Consider the following 18,888-nt stretch of genomic DNA (forward strand, 5'->3'; position numbering starts at 1 on the left):
ACTGCCAACGTAAAAGCATGTCCTAGAAACAGAGAGGGTGATCAAAGTCTCCCCTCTGAGCAACATTCACCTCTCATGAAACACACAAGGGCAGACTTTGCTTTGTCAGGAAATGACAGCACATTCTTTATTTAGACACCAAAACACATTTAGATAGGCTGGGAAGAGGGATTTTTGGTTGATTTTGTTGTCATTGTCACAGTTTTTGTTATTTGGGTTTCTTTTTAACAATTTATATTATCCTGGGATTTCACTTAAGCCCACAATCATTATAATAATTTTTATTTTTGTGGATTACGAGTTGAATAAAGAAAGCACTGCACTGAATCATTTATGGTAGTAACTTCATTATAAGGAGATCAATAAAGCACTGTATCTGTGGCCTATCAATCAAAAGTAGGAAATCTTTTCATTGAAGTAAACTGTTTATAGAATACCAGAAATGCCATGGGTTTTTCTGGAAAGCAAAATGTCAATATGCCGTGAGTTCATGCCTTTTGACCTGATAATGAATTCTAGGAATGTCTTATAATATATGAGCCCTAAATACAGGAAATAACATAGACTCCAAAGATGTTCATTACTGGCATTATTTATAATAGTGACAAGTCGCAAACAACCAAAATATCTGAAAATAGAGGTATACTTAAGTAAATTATGGTGTATTCATAACAATGAAATATTATTTTGTAGCAATTAAATATCACTATGGAGGTTTAAAAAGTTGTAAGGATGTACTTTGGAGTTAGGAGTTTGAATCCTGCTTCTAACATTTCTTTAGCTCTAGAAAACTAATCTCAACTTTCTAATTTTTAATGATACTTATAAAGGCATAGTCACTTAGAAATAGTATACATAACTGGTGGTACACAGTCTGAGACATTGCAAGCACTCAGCAAAGTATACTTACATTAGAATATTAAGGAGGAAAGAAGAGAATGCAAAACCATTTATACATTACAATCTACTTATGTAAAAATGCATATAAATATAGAAAAAAACTAAAAAGAAATACTCAGATATCAAAAGGACAATAAAGATTGTCTCCAGAAAGAACACCTTAAATTGTAATGTGTGCATATATATACGCAAATACACATACATGTATATACATATATGCTTTTCTGTATTTTTCATATTTCCCCTAAATAGTATTAATTTCTTTTTTAATAAGAATAAAGAGATGCTATAGCCACTTAAAGAAATCTCTAGTCAACTATTCAGACTTTAAAACTAACACAAAAATATATTTTTAAAATTCCCAATTTCAGATAATTTCCCTCCCACTCTAGCTACATTTCCCTTAGAGAGTATTTTCTGACCATGCTTATTTAGTCTTCTGTACCTTTCCCTCTGTTCTCTTCCTGGCAACTTCCTGCTTGTCTTTTAAAGCTAGTTGAAACATCATCTCCTCTGTGAAGCAATTTTTAACTTCCCTAAGCAGTATTAGCCCCTTCTGCCTCTGTGCTCCAGAGTACCCTGCTCGGTATACAGCTAACTCCAGGCATCATCACCATCATCATCATCACACATTAAATACATATTTAGGTTTTACTCTCTAAATATATGTACCATATTATTAAATTTTCACAGAAGCTCTGTGACTCAGAGCTTGGTCACATTTAAAAGATGGTCCCCCATCTAAAAGATGAAGAACTGACACTCAGAAAGAGTCTGATTCCAAATCCCATGCTTTTAACCACAGTGCTATAGGCTTTCAATTCTTCTTAAACCCTTAGGCTAGATATTTTGACACCTAGAAGAGATAAGTGGCATCTCCAAAATAGACTTAGTCTATTTCAGGTAAATATTGCTGGTTTATTTCAACAGGATTTGATCTGTAAATATTCCACCATCTTTGTTCCTTAAAATATTTATACCTATGTATTATTTTCTTAAATATTTCTTTTTGATCTCTATGCTGTGTGCTAGGTACTAGGGATACAATAAAAAGAAACAGCAGCCAAGGCACTGGTCCTTAAGGAGATGATAGTCTATCTGTGAGATAGACATGAATTGGAGTCACATAAACTGAGAACTTCACATGTGGTGAGTACTGTAAAGGATGGGGACTCGGTGCTGTGAGAGCGTACGATGGGGACATTTTCCTTCGACAGGAATGGAGGTCTAGCTGGGAGAAGAGAGTGAGACAATCAGGAGTCGAGTTTTGCACATGTAAATGCGAGATGATTGTCATTGAGATGGCAACTGGATATGTAAGTCTGGAGTTCAGTAACAGTGATCTGAGCTAGAGATATAAATAGGGGAAGGATCAGCATTTAAAAGAAAATAAAACATCAGACTGGGTGAGATCTCCACAGAAAGGAGTGTAGGTAGGGAAGAGGAGATACCCAAGATCTGAAGCCTGCAGCAGTTCAACATTTAGCTGTCAGGAAGATGAGGTAGAACCAGCAAACGAGACTAGACTAAGGAGACACCCGTGAAGTCAAGTGAAAGCAGGAGAGTGAATTTTACTGGTAACTAAGGGAAGCAAGTTTTTCGAGATTGAGTGATCAGGCGAGTCAAACACTGCTGATAGGTCCAACGAGATGGGGACTGAGAACTGACCATTTTATTTCACAACATGACAATCATTGATGATTTTCACCATTTCACTGGCATGATGGGGTCAAAGTCTTGACTGAACTGAGTTCAAGAGCAAATGAAAGGACTTGAACTGGTGTTGTGAATGCAGAAAACAGTTTTGATTAATTTGGCTGTAAAAGGAAAAAGAAAAATGGAGTAGAGGTCTAGGGGGAAAAAAGGGAGGGAAAGAAAAAATTTTTTTCTAAGGATGGGAAAAATTATAGCATGTATTTATGCTGATAGGAATAATCCAGTAGATGGCTTAGCACTGACAACGTGAGACAGAGAAGGGAAAGAAGCTGGAGCGATATCTTTGTCTAGACGAGGGGGAAAGGGATCAACAAATACAGACGGAGAAGGAATGGCATTTGACTGAAGCACAGACGGGTCATGCACAGCAACAGAAGGGAAGGAGAGGAAACAGGCATACATGCACGAGGAGGTTAGATGGAATGGCAGAGCTTCTGTGGAACAGCTTCTTAGTGCTACTGTTTTCTCTGTAAAATAGGGAGCAGAATCATCAAATGAGAGTGAAGGCTTGAGGATAATAGAGATGGCATGAAGCAGTCATCCAGGATCAGGAGCGAGAGAATGGACGTGCTGGGGAAATGTAGCCTGACTGCCTGGCAAAACTGAGGAATCGCTGGGACGTTTTCAGACTTGAATTTAAAGTGAGATGACTGGGTGCTTTTTTTCAAGTCTGTAAAGGAGCCAGTGCAGAGTTGACAAGAGAGTTAGATGGCAACAGTGTTGGTTGTACCAAGAGTGTTTAAGGAAGGAAGAAAGAGGCAAAGAGAATTGATGAAAGGTGAGAAGTGAGAATATGAGGAGTAGTAGACAGTGTAAAAGGGCAGCTTACAGGTCTTAGCAGTGGCACTGAAGTAAGAATGTTAGAGAAAGTGAGAAGCAAGATAGGAGAAGAGGATGCTTGAAATGGCGATTACGGAAGAGTTAAAGGTATTAATATGACAAGGTCTAGAGTGTGACCATGCAGTTACTGGAGCTGGAAGGTGGACAAGGAACTGAGAGATCAAGAACTGAAGGATCATCTGCGTGGAACCGAAATCACAAGGAATTATAATGGGAGCAGTGCTAGAGAGAATACAGAAGTGAGCTAAAACCTCTCAAAGAGCACCAAAGGAACTGAAAGGGAACAGGGTGCTATGGAGGACTGCCACAAGGAAAGGCAGCAGATGGTATGGTCAGACGACCCGAGATTCAAAGACATGACTTTAGAAAGGAGAGGGAGGAATAATGGCTTGAAAGTTGAAATGAGGAGCAAGGAAAACACATATTCCACTTGCAAGTCCCGTGGAGCAGGGGTGTGATAAAGGAAGGAGCTAACCCCTGAAGAGGTTGCAGAGGAGTCGCTGTGCCCGGAAATCATGGTCCTTCCTTTCAAGCACGAGCTCATCTGTGTATCTCAAGTTGAATTGGAGACCGATAATCAACTGAGCCAAAAAAGCGCCCTTTTCTCAATTTTGAAAAAGAGGAAAGAAATTGCAACGAATGGTAGTTGAAAAGCACTCTAAAATCATGAGTGAATATCCTGGTGTGCTGATAAGCCACAATATATCACAGATGGAAAGTACAGTGACAAGCCAAGGAATGTTAACAACCATTCATTAAACAAGTCAGGGACTACAAGCAAAGTCTCTTCAGAAAAGAACTCAGGGAGGGAAATGGAAAAAAATACATGAATATCTCCACTGAAAACCAGATTAATGGTTCAGGGTCTGGCTGGCAGAATCATAGGCTCCCAAGAAGCCAGGATAATACTCTGGATAAAGCCAATGTTTTGGTTGTAGTATTTCTTTTATTTTTCCCAATTCTGATTACTCATTTCTATGCCAAGGAGAGGGAGTGATGTGATATTATAGAGCAAGTTAACATAACAAAAATTTCAGTGATGGAAATGTTCTGTATTGCGCTGTCCAACATGGTAGTCACTAGTCACATGTGGATACTGAGCCCTTGAAATATGGCTAATGTGACCGAGGAATTGAACTTTACATTTTGTTCAATTTTAATGAATTTAAATTTAAACACGCAGATGACTTTCAGTTTCTGGTCCTACAAGAAGAAGCTTGGAAATCATCAGTCTATCCCAACAACAAGTAAAAAGCTGAACAAATTTTAAAAAATCAACAACTCTTCTTAGATCCACAGGAGAAGTGAGATTGCAGGGAAAACTGCTGCTCCCCAAACTGGAGAGATTGACAGACAGAGAGAGAGGATCACAACTTCCTGGAACAGAAATCCAGGAGCTGCAACCTCTGTGGAAACCAGTAACAGGGCAGGAAAACCTGAACTGCAGTTAATGAATTGCTGGAGGCTCACTGTGAACAAGTCTGAGAGATGAAAAACTCCAGGGAGACCAAGTCACTGGGCGGGGTGGTGGTGGGGAACACTTGCTAAGTTTTATTTTCTAGACCTCTACCAGGTTCTCTTACGGTGACTATCAGAGAAAAATCCCCTTCTGCTTCCAGCAGGGGGAGGGGTAAAGGAATTTTTTTGAATTATGCCAAAGCACTCTGCTCTTCTTAATAAGGTTTGCCCTCAGGAGAACTATTTAACCAGAGCCTAACCTGCTACAACTTTATCAGAACCTAAATGGTCTGGAGGAAGGCAAATACCCAACTACAGCTGTCTCTAGTCTTCCATATGTGGGAAGGAAAATACCCGACTCTAGCCCACTCTAACCATCCTGCTGAGAAACACTTGTGAAGTTCATGGTCCAGAGGCATAGGCTTACTACAAAACTGTGAGACCTAATCATGGTACTACAGAATGCTTCTCCTCCCCCCACCCCTCTCCACCACATTACTAAAGGCCTATCTAGAGCAATTCTTTTTCCACAGCTACACTATGTCCAGCTATCAAGAAAAAATTACCAAACATACTGAAAGGCAAAAAACAAAATTTGAAGAGATATAGAAAGCATCAAAATCAGAGTCAGATATAGCAGAGATGTTGGAATTGGCACACTAGGAATTTAAAACAACTGTAATTAATGTACTGTATCTAATGGATATAGTAGACAGCACGAAACTATACAGATGGGCAATGAAAGCAAAGAGATAGGGATTCTAAAAAAGAACCAAAATGAAATGCTTGAGATTAAAAATACTTTAACAGAAATGAAGAATGAAGAGTACCTTTGATGGGCTTATTAGCAGGCTGGACACGTCTGAGGAATGATTCTCTTCACTTGAGGATATCACAATAGAAACCTCCAAAACTGAAAATCAAAGAGAAAAAAAATGAGAGAACAGAATGTCCAAGGACCATGGTACAATTATAAAAGGTGTAACATACACATAATGGGAATATCAAAAGGAGAAGAAAGAAAAAGATACATTTAAAATATTTATTTTATATATTTAAAAAATAATGCCATTTGCAGCAACATGGATGGACCTAGAGATCGTCATTCTAAGTGAAGTAAGCCAGAAAGAGAAATACCATATGATATCACTCATATGTAGAATCTAAAAAAAGAAAAAAAGAGGACACTGAGGAACTCATCTACAATACAGAAACAGACTCACAGACATAGTAAACAATCTTATGGTTACCAGGGGAAAGGGGGTGGGAAGGGATAAATTTGGGAGTTTGAGATTAGCAAATGTTAGCCACTATATATAAAAATAGACTAAAAAATGTATTTCTTCTGTATAGCACTGGGAACTATATTCAATATCTTATAACTAATGAAAAAGAATATGAAAATGAATATATGTATATATATGCATGAATGGGACATTGTGCTGTACACCAAAGTCTGACACATTGTAATTGACTGTACTTCAATTAAAAAGAAAGAAAAAAGAAGAATATGAAAACAAATATATGTATGTATATACATGACTGGGACATTATGCTGCAAAGCAGAAATTGACACATTGTAACTGACTGTACTTCAATAAAAAAAATTTTTTTTAATAATGACTGAGAATTTCACCAAATTAATGTCAGACACCAAACCACAGATTCAGGAGATGTATTCAATTATGCATGCTTATGTAAAATTGTATACATATGCTTATGTGTAAGTAAAATGATTTACAACTATGATACAAGGGACAGGAGGAAAGAATTAGGATTATTTTATTATTATAAGGTACTCACCCTACCCATAAAATGGTATAGTGTTATTTGAAAGCGGACTTGGATTAGCTATGAATGTATACTGCAAAATCTAGGGCAACCACAAAAAAAAAGTGCACAAAAAAGAAGTACAACAGATATGTTGAGAAAGGAGAGAAAATAGCATTATATAAACTGCTCAATTAGAAAAAGAGTGGAAGAAAAAAATAGAAACAAAAACAAGGGCAACTTGGATGAATCTGGAAATCATTCTAAGTAAAGTGAGCCAGAAAGAGAAAGAAAAACACCACATGATATCACTCATATATGGAATCTTAAAAAAAAAAAAAAGACACGAACTTATTTACAAAACAGAAACAGACTCACAGACATAGACAACAAACTTAAACTTACAGTTATTGGTTGTGGGGGGAAGAGGGTAGAAAGGGATAAATTGGGAGTTCAAGATTTGCAGATACTAACTACTATGTATAAAATAAATAATAAGTTTCTTCTGTATAGCATAGGGAACTATATTCAATATCTTGTAGTAACCTATAATGAAAAAGAATATGAAAATGAATATATGTATGTATATGTATGACTGAAACATTATGCTGTACACCAGAAACTAACACAATGTTGTAAACCGACTATACCTCAATAAAAAAAAAAAAGAGCAACAAATAGAAAACAGTAACAAATACAGTAGATATTAATCCAACTTTATCAATAATCACTTTGAATATCAATGGTCTTAATGCATCAACTGAAAGGCAGAGATTGTTAGAGTAGATCACAAAACAAGATCCAACTGTATGTTATCTAAGAAAACCCATTTAAAATATAACGACATATATAGATTAAAAGTAAGTGGATGGAGAAAGATATACCATGGTAAGACTAATCAAAAATAATTAGGAATTGCTACATTAATTTCAGATAAAGCAGACTACACAGCAAGAAAAGTTTTCAGGAATCAAAAAGAGTATTATATAATGATGAGGTAATCAGTCCTCCAAGAATATATAACAATTCTTAACATGTATGCATTTAACAACAGAGTGTCAAGATATGTCAGGCAAAACCTGATAGAATTGCAAAGAGAAACAGATGAATCCATTATTATTGTTGGAAAATTCAACTCACCTGTATAAGAAATGGACAGATCCAGGAGACAGAAAATCAGTAAGGACACAGTTGAACTCAAAATCACCATCAATCAACAGGATACAACAGACATATATAGACTACTTCATCCAAGAACAGTAGAATACACATCTTCTCAAGTTAATCTGGAACATACACCAAGACAGACTATATTCTAGACCATAAAACATAACCCTAAAAAATTTAAAAGAATAGAAATCATACTATGTCTGCTCTCAGACTATTGGGAAATTAAACCAGAAATTAGTAACAAAAAGATAGCTGGAAAACCCCAAAATACTTGGAGAGTAAACAACATACTTCTAAATAATACATGAGTCAAAGCAGAAATCTCAAGAGAAATTTTAAAATATTTTTAATTAAATGAAAATGAAAACAAAACATCAAAATTGGGGGGATGCAGTGATTGCAGTGCATAGAGGGACCTTTATAACATTGAGTGCATATATTAGAAGTAAAGAAAGATCTAAAATCAATCATCTAAGCTTCCACTTAGGAAACTAGAAAAATGAGGACCAAATTAAATCGAAAGTAAGCAGAATAAGAGAAATAACAAAGATTCAAGCAGAAAGCAATGAAGTTGAAAGTAGAAAATCAGTAGAGAAAATCAATGAAACCAAAAGCTGTTTTTTTTTTTAAAGATCAATAAAATGTATAAAATTGATAAGCCTCTAGCCAGGCTAAGGAAAAAAGAGAAAGGACACAAATTACTAATATAAGGAATGAAAGAAGGGATATCACCACAGATTCCATGGACATTAAAAGCAAATAAATACTATGAATAACTCCATGTGTATGAATTTTATAACCTAGATGGAATGGACTAAAATTTCTTGAAAGACACAATCTGTCAGAACTCACAAAAGAAGAAATAGGAATCTGAATAAAATTGTATCTGTTTAAAAAATTAATCAATAGCTAATAACTGTCCAAAACAGAAACCACCAGGCTCAGGTGGCTTCACTGATGAAGACTACCAAACATTTAAGGAAAAAATTATACCAGTTCTGTGCAATTTCTTTCAGAAGACAGAAGAGAGGAAATACTTCATGACTCATTCTATGAGGCCAGCATTACTCTAGTATCAAAATTAGACAAAGACGTTATAAGAAAACTACAGACCATTATGTCTGATAAAAATAGATGCAAGAACCCTCAACAAAATATTGGCAAATCAAATCCTATAATGCATAAAAAGAATTATACACCATGACCAAGTAGAATTTACCAGTTATGAAAGGCTGGGTCAACATTTGAAAATCAATTAATGTAACTCATTATATCAACAGACTAAAACAAAAATCCCATGGTCATAGTAATAGATGCAAAAAAGCATTTGGCACAATCCAATACCCATTCATGATTAAAAAAAAATTCTCAGTAAATAAGGAATAGAGTGGAACTTCCTCAACTTGATTAAAAACATCTACCAAAAACCTACAACTAGTATCACACTTAATGATAGAAACTCAAAGCTTTTCCACTAAGATCAGAAACAAGGCAAAGACATCCTTTCTCACCACTGATTTTCAATATTGTCCTAAAAGTCTTAGCTAATGCAAGAAAAGAGACCAAAAAAAAAAAAAAAAAAAAGACAAGAAAAGAAATTCACACAGATTGGGAAGGAAGAAATAAAACTGTCTTTTTTTCACAGATGACATGATCACCTATGTATAAAAAACAAAAGAACTGACAACAAAAAAAAACTTCTTAAACTAATAAATAATTATAGCAAAATTGCAGGATACTAGGTTAATATACAAAAGGCAATTCCTTTCCTATATACCAGCAATGAACAAGTGGAATTTGAAATTAAAACACAATACTATTTACATTAACTCCCCCAAAATAAATTATTTATGTATAAATCTAACAAAATGTGTACAAGGTCTATATGAGGAAAACTACAAAACTCTGATAAAAAAATTAAAAAAAAAATAAATGAGAGATACTCATGTTAATGAATGGGAAAACTCAATATTGTCAATATGTTAGTTCATCCCAACTTTATCTATAAAGTCAATGCAATTTCAATCAAAATTATGGTAAGTTATTTTGTGGATATTGACAAACTTATCCTAAAGTTTGTATAGAGAGGCAAAATACCCAGAATATCCAACACAATACTGAAGGAGAAGAACAGAGCTTAAAGACTGAAATTAACCACATTCAAGACTTACTATTAAGCTATAGTAATCAAAAGAGTGTGGTGTCAGCAAAAGAATATACAAATAGATCAATGGACCAGAATAGAGAACCCAGAAATAGAACCACATATGCATAGTAACTGATCTTTGACAAAGGAGAAAAGGCAATATAACAGAGAAAAGATAGTCTTCTTTTTTGAAATTTAAGTTTTTGAGACTTCAATTTTTGAAATACATAACTTCTACAGCACAAATAGTGCTAGAACCCTGGACATCTACATTCCAAAAAAAAAAAAAAAAAGAATCATCTTCCCCCCAAAATTAACTCAAAATGGATCACAGATCTAACTGTAAAAATGCAAAGCTATAAAAGTCCCAGAAGATAGCATGGGAGAAATTGAGATGACCTTGGGTTTGGTGATGACTTTTTGATACAACACTGAAGGCACGATGCATAAGGAAATAACTGATATGCAAGACTTCATTAAAATTAGACATTTCTGTTCTGTAAAAGAAAGGCACTGTCAAGAGAAAAAAAAAAAAAAAGACAAACCACAGACTAGAAAAAACCTTATACAAAAGACCTATCTGATAAAGGACTACTATCAAAAATTTTTAATGAAAAATTAAAACTTAACAATAAGAAAAAAAAAACAACACAATTTTAAAAAATGAATCAAAGACTGGAACACCACAGGAAAGATGATACACAGATGACTGATAGGCATGTGAAAAAATGCCCCACCTTACATGTTATCAGGGAAATGCAAATTACAACAACAATGAGATTCCACTTCATGCCTATTAGAATAGCCCAAATCCAGAACACTGAGAATACTAAATGCTGGTGAGGAGGTGGAGCAACTGGAATTCTCATCCATTAGTAGGAATGCAGAATGGTACAGCCACACTGGAAGACAGTTTGCGTTACCATATATGACCCAGCAATTGTGTGCCTTGGTATTTACCCAAAGGACTTGAAAACTTATATACATACAAAAGCCTGCACATGGATGTTTATAGTAGCTTTATCCACAATTGGCAAAACTTGTATGTAACTAAGGTGTCCTTCAGTAGTTGTATGGATAAATAAAGTGTGATACATCCAGAAAATGGAATATTATTCAGTCCTGAAAAGAAATAAGATATCAAGCCATGGAGAGAATTTAAATACATATTATTAAGTTAAAGAAGCCAACCTTAAAAGGCTACATATTATATGATTCCAACTGTATCTAACTCAATGAAAAGGCAAACTCTGGAAACAGTAAAAAGGTCAGTGGTCACCAGGGACTGGGGGGAGGACAGGAGGAATAGGCAAGTATAGAGGATTTTTAGAGCAGTGAAACTATTCTGTGTGGTAGTGTAATGGTGTGTACCTGTCATAAATCTGTCCAAACCTATAGAATATACAATACCAAGAGTCAATCTTAATATAAACTATGGACTTTGGGTGATAATGTGTCAACCAGTGTAGGTTCATCACTTGTAACAAATGTACCACTCTGCAGGGGGATGCTGATGATGGAGGAAGCTATACACATGTTGGGGCAGAGGCATATGAAGAATCTCTGTACCTTCCTCTCTATTTTGCTGTGAACCTAAAACTGCTCTAAAACATAGTCTATTTTTAAGAATCCCCACAGATTGGCTACTATATTGAACAGTATGTTTCTAAAGCATTTTAGCAAGACAGAATTGAAAGCAGGTCGGGGGTGAAGCCATCAGATAAAGATGACTGCCTTCCAGTCTTCCTCCTTATTCAGGTTTATGTGCTGGCCATTTTAGTTTTAGAGCTCAGGACTCCAGAGCACTCAGCTCTCAGGAAACTTCTTTTCATTTCCATTCATCATCCTATAAGAGCTCTTTTATTAAATAGATGTGTTTAAAATCTAAATCCAGTTAACAAAGCAATGGTATGACCTTAGTTTAAACCAAGTTACTCTGAAACTAAAAGAGTTCAGAATGAATGGAGAAAGTAAATAGTTAAACAATTTCATAGAAAGATTATTTATTTTACAAACTGATAGGTTTTTCATATGAGTTATTAGAAAAATACTATAATTTGTCTGGTAGCAGTGGAAAATCATTTTTAATGATGGAAATGGAAAAACTTTAATACAGATTTTTTTAATGAGAGTTTATTTGATTTTCCCTTTGCATAAATGGATTTTATGTACTGAAAAAGTAGCTAATTTTGATAGATATGACGGGAATTGGTTTTACAACTGATGGCTACTGGAGCCAGCTTTCTCATTCCAATTTCTTTTCTGAAACTTCCAATTGAAGATGACATCAATATTTATGTGAACTGGGAAAAAGAACCAAGGCACAAGGTACATAAAACTGATTAATGTAAATGGGCAAGGAAAACCCTAAAATCAAATCTAATGATCCATCAAACAGTCACTCTTCTTAATAATGTGAATGTTGCCAATTTAAGGTAACAACTAAAATCATGTAAGGTACCAGAGGATAGCAAATATGTTGCTATCAAGAAATGAAGCTTTAAAAGCTTATTAAAAATCAAAAAGCCAAAGAATGAGAGTGAACTCTTGGAACAGAACTGGCATCGTTCTCAAATTACCTGAATACCTTAGAGAGGCTTGCCTGCCTGTGTGCCATATTTAAATTAGATTCACTTAGAAAATCGCCCCATGCCACAGTTCAAGATGCAGCTGAGAAATCAACCTGTTTGACGTACAGATGATAACCTAATTTGGACTATTTTTATCTACTTTGTAATTCAAGTGATGCATGCTGTATACTACTTCCCTAAGAGTCAAAATTATATTTAGAATTAAAATTGGTTTTACGTAGTTCAAGTTATTGCACCTGAAAGCAATGAGTCATGCATCAGAAGTACACAGATTTGAGAGGCAAATATGGAACCATTAACTACTCAGTGAGAGCTTGCTCAGCCCCTTAGCTCTAAGAATAAGCTTTAGAAATGCTGGACAGTTAATGTGGATTGTAACAAGGTCACTTTTGTTCCTTTTCAAAGGCACTATGGGCTCTTTGTCTTCTACCTTAAGGCCCCAGGACAGAATCAGGCTTAAAGAAAGTTTCACATAGCTTTTTATTTTGCCCTATACTGCACCTCATATGTCAAGGTGACGGTACTGACCCACCTTCCAGGCACGGTTTTGAGTAATTTTTCCTTCAAGTGGAAGTGGATGTGCAATGTTTTTTGTCTACATTTTCTGTTACCTCATAACCCCAGATGTGGAGGGCATTACAAAAAAACAGAGAGAGGGAGAGACAGAGAGACAAGAGAAACAGACAGAAAGAGAGAGAGTGAGATTGTCTGGCTCATGCAGACTTTTAACCCATGACTCAGGTCTCACTACCACATAGTTCTAATCTACTGGACTAACCAAACAGACATCAAACAGCCTACAATAAAATATCTACCTTTCACTATCACAGTTACACTTATGGAATGGAAGACAGAGGTGAATTCAAGCACCTACTCTGTTATTCACTGTGCTCATTTCCTTTTATATATCTTCCATCTAATCCTCACAGAAGTCTTATGAGGATGGCACGCACTATGTGAAAATAGAAGCCTGAGCAACTAAGCATGTTTTCCCAGGTCACGTAACTATTAGAAAAAGGGGCCACAATTAAAACACAGGTCAGTATGACCACAAAGCCCCTCCTCCCTCACTCTCCCATCGCAGCTCACAGTGTATCTCCCGACCTCTCCAACTTGTTTTATTCTCTGCATCACTTGAAAAAGAGGAAAAATGTATTACCAAGAGTGAGATGTCTGTTATTCTTTTTTTGGTCACAAATTCCTGTGAAAACTGTATCAAGAGCTTTGAAAACCAAAAGGGTCTCCAAAATCACATATTATTTGGGGAATTCCAAAAGAACCCAACTTCTTACCCTTCTTCCAAAATGTTTCTACATTCAAATATACCACAACTCTAGATCAGATGCCCCTATGTTTGATCATTAAAATCAAATGCCAGGGGGAAATTATAGCCCAGTGGTAGAGTGCATGGTTATCATGCATGAGGTCCTGGGCTCAATCCTCAGTACCTCCATTAAAATAAATAAATCAACCCAATTACCTACCCCCCTAGAAATAAATAATTAAAAACATTAAAAGATAAATTTAAAAGATCAAATACCGTAAGGAAATATGTAATTAATACCAATTGATGAGAACTAAGAAAAAATAGAAAAGCACACTCAGGCAAAGTCATAGTCATGATTATGAAATAAGAAATCAAAAAGGAGAGATTTATCTCTTAAAAGCAGTTCTCAAAAGTGGTCAGTCTGAAAAATTATACTTCCAACTGTGACAGAGTTCTTGTCAGAATAATTCTGTTCAGAATAGACCAATTCTCAGATTAAAAAAAAAAAAAAAGATAACATTACAAGCAAAAATGTTTAAAGATGTCAGAGATTCACCAAGACTTCAGAACTTGAGAGGCCAATATTCCAGAGAGAAAGGCAATGCACAGAGGTAAGCGTGATCCTCTCTGTCACTTCTATTCTTAAAATAGTTACCTATTCATGCATGGCATGGGGCTGAGTACCCAAGCAGAAAACGGCAACCCAGAAGTGTGAGCAAATTCATAAGTCTGTAGAAACCAAAATGAATTATGAGACTACTAAAATGGTCAAAAATAAGAGATTCAGATTTTGGAGAAAAGGGAACCATAAGGAAGAGAGTTCAACATTTCAACATTCTGCACCACATCTTCTCTCTTAGCATGGAAGCAGCAGAATAGGGCATACCAAGGAGAAGAAGAGACTGTGGGAAATTTCTAACATTTTCAGTTAAGACCTATGAAGGAATAGATCTAGGAGTGAGGGCAAACCAGAACTGGATCAGCACAAAAAGATTCAAACATGACCTGCAATCATCTCAATTCTTGATTAAATCAAGATGATCTTCCATTCCTCTAACTTCCTGTCACAAATAAAGCCAATTCTCTCTGGAAGAAAATAAAATAAGATAGACACAGAATGTCTGGCATTCAGTCCAAAACTACAGGCATACCAGAAGATAGATTCAGCGAGCCAAAATCTAAAATAAAAACATAGACAATAGAAATAATCACACTGCAAATAAACATAAAATTGGAGTTAAGCAGACACTGATTTTAAAAGTTGTGGTTACTATATTTAAGAAAATATATAAGATGAAGAATGCACCAAGGAACTGGAATCCACAAAAATTAATCATATTGAAATTTAAAAAGTAAACCAAAAATAACTGAAAATAATATTCCATGGCATATTAGATACAACAGAGATGAGGAATATTACACTGAAAGATAGATCAGTAAAATATACCAAGTATGAAAAATGATGGAAAATATAAAAAAGAGTAAATGGAACATGATGAAATGGTCTAACATGTCTATAATTGGGATCCCAGAAGGGATGACAGAGAAAATGGGGCAGAAGCAATGTTTAAAGAAACAGTTACCAAAATTATGTAATATACCACCAAGTCACAGATTCATGACACCCCAAGTGGGACGCAGGCAGAGAAAATTCATTAACTAGGCACATAATATTTAAATCACTAAACACTAAAGACAAAGAATATTTTAAAAGCAGCCAGAGTGAAAAAGCACATTACTTCAAAGGAGCATTAACAAAAGTGACAGTTGACTTTTCAACAGAAACTAAGTGAACTTAAGGAAAAAAATAATTAACAACTTCAAAATGTTGAAATAAGATAACTGTCAACCTAGAATTCTATACCAGGAAAAAGGAAAGCCATATTTTTAGACCAAAAGAAAAAAAAAATCTAAGGTGAATTTTCTTCATAGCCCTATATGAAAAGAACATTTTCTTGGCAAAAGAAAACTAATTTCAGAGGTAGAACAAAGCAGGCAGAAATGAAGACCAATGAGAAAAGTAAATAAGTGGACAAGAATAAATAAATATTGGTTGTATAAAACAATAGTGATACTTTGTGGAGTTTAAAATACATAGTTACATACTTGAAAAAAGTAACACAAAGGTAAGAGGAAGTAAATGGCATGAAAATAATGTAAAGACCTCATATTTTCTGTGAAGTGGCAAAAAAGTACAAAGTTATAATATGTAAACTATAATAAACATAGAAATTGTGTTGTACTCCCTAAAACCACTAAGACAATTGTTTGCAAAGCACAACTGAAATATGTATAACTAACTAACAGAGAGGAAAGTCTAATCATAATACATCTTCTACTTAGTACAAAGGAAGACAAGTTGAAAAACAAGAACAAACACAAATGGGACAAATAGTATGAAATTCTAAGATGGTCAATTTAAACTCAATTATATCAAGTTACATAAAGTACAAATAAACTAAAAATTCCAACTAAAATGCAAAGATTTTCAAGCTAGATTTTCTTTAAAAAACCAGCATTATACTATTTACAAGAGACACCTTTAGATGCAAGTACACAAATTATTGAATACAAAAAGATAAGAAAATATCGACCATTAACACATTGACCAAAATAAAACTGATTTTACCATTATCAAGCAAAATATATTTTAAGGCAGGAATTGCTAGAGATAGAGAAACATTTCATGAAAACAAGAGTAAATCCACCAAAAAGATGTAAGAATTCTAGAAATATATGCACATGGATTCAAAATATGTAAAGTAAATATCAATAGTACTAAGAGAAAAAAATAGAAAAGTTCACAAAAAAATATTTGGACAGTTTAGTAGATCCCTTTCCCAAGAAGATCAAAAAAAAAAATTGCAGAGATGATAGATTTGAATAACATACTTGGCCTAACTGATCTATATAGAACACCATTTCCAACAACTATAGAATACAGTTTTTTTTTCCCAAATACGTGTGAAACATTTGCCAAAGTGACAGTATGCTGGAAATTTTTTTTTAAATTCTCCAAAAGTTTCAGAAGATATAAATTATATGAGTATGTTTACCGACAGGAGTAAATTCAAGCTAGAAATTAACAACAGAAAAGAATTAAAACATTCCCAAATGTTTGGAAGGTCAGCAATACTTCTGTAAAATAATTCAAAATAAAGAAAAAATGTGAAAGGAAATTAGAAAATATTTTGAACATGACAGTTATCAAAAAGCAACATATCAAAACTCGTAGAATATAGCTAAAGTAGTCCCTAGGAGATTTCTAATAATAAATACATACATTGGAAAAGAAAAAAGGCAAAAAATCAATGATCCACATGCTCACTTCAAGAACTAAGAAAAGAACAGGAAATTGATTCTGAAAAAAAAAACAGGCAAATAAATAATAAAGATAAGAGCACGAATTCATAAAATAGAAAACAAATGTACAATAGAGAAAATCAATAAAACTGAAAGTTGCTATTTTGAAAAGATAAACCTTAGTAGCACTGAATAAGAAAAAAAAAAAAGATGATTCAAATTACCAAATTGCAGAAAAGGGAAACATAACTACATACCTTAGAAACATTAAAAATGGTAAGAAGGATATTATAAATAATTTAATGTCAATACATTTGAACAATGAGGTAAAGTGAAAAAAAAAATCCTTTAGAAAACACTTTACCAAATCTGACACAGAAGAGAGAAAAATCTGAATATACCATTAAATAAAATAAATCTATAATTAAAAAACCTTCCTGCAAAGAACAATCAAGGTGCAATTATCCTCACTATTGAATTACTTTCAACATTTAAGAAAAAAAAACTTACACAAATTCATGAAAAGAACAGAAAAAGGGAGAACTCTTCTCAGCTTGTTTTACTAGGCTACCATGACCTTGACATCAACACCTGGCAAAGACATTTAAAGAAAGGAAAATTATAGGCCAATTTCCCTCAAGAATGTGGGTGTAAAAGTCTTGAACAAAATATCAGCAAAACAAATCCAGCTATATATAAAAAGAATTATAAATTAGGAATCCTTTTTATTCTGGAATGTAAAGGAGAAAAATATATGACCATCTCAATTGATACAATTCAACTGACAAAATTCAACAAATTCAATATGTCCATGGCAAAAATGTATAGCAAATCAGGAACAGAAGGAAAATCTTTTAACATGATAAAATGTAGTTCAAAGTCCTACGGCAAAAATCAAGCTTAGCTAAATATTAAAAGCTTTATTTTTTCCATTCAGGTACAAAAATAAGGACACTTGCTACCAACTTCTGTAAATTATGTTACAGTGATTCTTAATCAAAGTGATAAGGTGAGAAAAAGAAAATATATATAATGGTGGAAAAGAAAGAAATAAAACTACTGCTACTCATGATGATATGATTGTCCATTTAGAAAAACAAAAACAAAAAAAAATCTGTAGTAAATTATTAAATTTACTATGTGAATTTAGCAAGGTTGCTGGATATTAAAAACATACACAAGTATCATTTGTATATACAAATAATATATACAATAATAATAAAGTGAAACTTTTAATTGATACTATTTAAAATATCATTAAAAATATCAAATACTTAGTCTATTGAAATATGTGAAAGTCTTTACATTAAAAAGAACAAAACATTACTGAAGGAAAATATGAAGTCTTAAATAAACGGAGGTATATATCATGCTTGGGATACCATTCAATAGTGTAACAATGTCAATTTTCCCCAAGTTAACTTATACATTTAAGAAAATTCAACCAAAATCCCAGTAGGATTTTTTTTGTGTGTAGAAATCAACAAGCCAATTCTAAAACGTATATGAAAACACAAAGAGCCAAAAATGACCAAGACAGTCTTGAAGAAGAAAAAGGTGGGAGAATTTAAGCTAGTAGATACCAAGATTCATTCTAAAGCTCTTATAATTAAGGTAAAAAATAGTATGATATTGGGACAAATATTGGTATTAAACCCATTAATCAGAATAAAGAGTCTAACACTAGACTTGCTGAATTAGAGTGAAGAGAACAGATAATCTTTTTC

At 34.0% G+C, this 18,888-nt stretch overlaps 1 long non-coding RNA gene across 2 annotated transcripts in view; it reads right to left on the reverse strand.

Moving 5' to 3' along the window:
• The window catches only part of LOC123619752 (uncharacterized), a 783,931-nt gene that overhangs the window by 537,468 nt on the left and 227,575 nt on the right, over positions 1-18,888 (reverse strand). For both annotated transcript variants that reach the window (XR_006728403.1, XR_006728402.2), the window contains exon 2: positions 5,745-5,827. This is a non-coding gene — a long non-coding RNA (uncharacterized LOC123619752). The remainder of the gene's footprint in view (positions 1-5,744; positions 5,828-18,888) is intronic.

Source organism: Camelus bactrianus, chromosome 8, assembly GCF_048773025.1.
Source record: "Camelus bactrianus isolate YW-2024 breed Bactrian camel chromosome 8, ASM4877302v1, whole genome shotgun sequence".
Lineage (NCBI taxonomy): Eukaryota > Metazoa > Chordata > Mammalia > Artiodactyla > Camelidae > Camelus > Camelus bactrianus.